At 41.8% G+C, this 1,932-nt stretch overlaps 1 protein-coding gene across 2 annotated transcripts in view; it reads left to right on the top strand.

The window, feature by feature from the left end:
• STK39 (serine/threonine kinase 39) overlaps positions 1-1,932 on the top strand; it is a 317,667-nt gene that overhangs the window by 76,042 nt on the left and 239,693 nt on the right. The window lies entirely within an intron of this gene.

The raw sequence follows: 1,932 nt of genomic DNA, 5'->3' as shown, positions 1-1,932 counted from the left end.
GGTAGGGCTTAAGGACTGGTCTGCAAGGGGGGATTAATTGGCATAATTATTACTGTAACTCACCACATCCTGGAATTAGTGCCTATATTCAGTTCAGTTTATGCTTATGCCAAAACCACATGAAATGGAAGACTGCAAAAAGTGGTTCATTTTGTGTTGTCTTAAGTAGTATGGAAAGCAGGCACCCTTTCATTCCAGACAAGATGTTTGCATTAGGATTTGTAGTGATTTAACTATATTGCCTGTAAATTATCCCAGCATGTACAAACTCCAAGACTATTAAGCAGATGCATAGAAAAGATGGTTGAGAGTAGAAGGTGTGTTTTTTTTTTTTTTTAAACTTGCTCTGAGGAGAATCCCAGCTATATATTGAAGTGTGGATTGGTCTGGTATTCTTCTCCTGTGGTGTTAAAGATAGGATGCGTTTTAAGTGCTCATTAACATAGGGAGACCTTTTGCTGTCTGCAACATTCTTGTAAGTTTGCCACTTGCATAGCCCAAGATTTCTGTTCCAAAAATCTAATTTGAGATGCTTTTGCAGGATTACTTGTATTTGATTATTTTGGGGTTGTGAACAAGTAATTTATATGCCGGGGTGGCCACAGTTACTTACCCTGGGATTCGCTGTGGAAGTCTGAGATCTGGGTGGGGGGGCTGAGGGACCTAGAGTGGAGCGGGACAGTATAGTAATTGATGCTTTGCCAGTTAGTGCTATAAATATTTATTCTTAAAGAGTTAAGCTGCAGAAGCCAGTGGTATATACAGAATTAAAATACATGAACAGCAGGTTGATAATTTTTAAACCACTGTGGTAAACTTTAGAAGCTGTACAATGAAAACATATTGGGATCTCTTCTCCTGTCTAATAATCCACTTGCAATAAGAATACCATGCATTATAAATCAGAATTGTTTCACATTTGTTTGGTTATTGTGAAGCTATTCAAAATAAACATGTCAAGTGACATTTATTTATTTTTATTGGGTGAATCTGGAGAAGTCCACCTTAAATGGCATTTCTGTTGAGACGTATACAGCTGAAATAGTTTTCATGTGTGGAAGGGTTTAGCCTAAATTTTAATGACCAGAATTTGATATTTTAGAATCCAGTGATTATGAAAAGTAATGCAGGGGACTAGACTTGGTAGCCCAGAAAGGCACCTTTCAGTCCTATATTCCTAAGTAATCTGAGAGAGAGTGTATTCGTACCTGGAAGGTGGGTGGGGAAAGGACTGGAAACTGAACAAAGAACCTTTGATAAGTTTGTATCCTGTTTTAGAATGGCTGTAGGAACATTTTCTATATAGGCTTCAACCCCTGACAAATGTTGCATTTTAAGAACTGTGTGTGTGTGTGTGTGTGTGTGTGTGTACATGCACTAGCAAGGAAACTGCTGACTCTTGGAATATTTTAATGGAATTAGGAGCCATGCTAACTTTTTAAACTCAGCTTTCTGAAAGTGGTGCCACTTTTGAGGCATACAGATCTTTTCCAGCATATACATCACACCTTTTCCCCCAAAAACCATCTGGAGAAAGTTGGGACGTGCATATATGCAAGGAAAGGGATCTCTGTGGTGGGGGGGTGGGGGTGGCAGCATTACCTGCTGCAGCTCTGGGAACCACAGAGAAGAGCACTGCCCAGAACGTAACCCTTTTGCTATGAACTTGCTGGACCCCTGGGGAATTCTCTCCAACTGCATGCTGGATCAAGCCAGTGCATGGGGTTTAGCCATTGCTGGAACTAGTGCCCTGAATCCAACCTGGCATATAGCCCCAGATCTAGCATGCCAGGTCTGGACTCCACATGCTGGCTCTGGGACTATGTGCCTGGTTGGACCTGGCATGCAACTTCAGAGCCAGCAGGGGGCTATGAACCTGGCACGTGGTCCTGGACTCAGTGTACTGGGTCAGATGCAGCATGTTCCTCCAGA

This window comes from Gavialis gangeticus, unplaced genomic scaffold (assembly GCF_001723915.1).
Source record: "Gavialis gangeticus isolate Ggan-Ray unplaced genomic scaffold, GavGan_comp1, whole genome shotgun sequence".
Classification (NCBI taxonomy): Eukaryota; Metazoa; Chordata; order Crocodylia; family Gavialidae; genus Gavialis; species Gavialis gangeticus.
The sequence above is the reverse complement of the archived record's forward strand: the minus strand, read 5'-3'. Positions and strand labels throughout refer to the sequence as shown.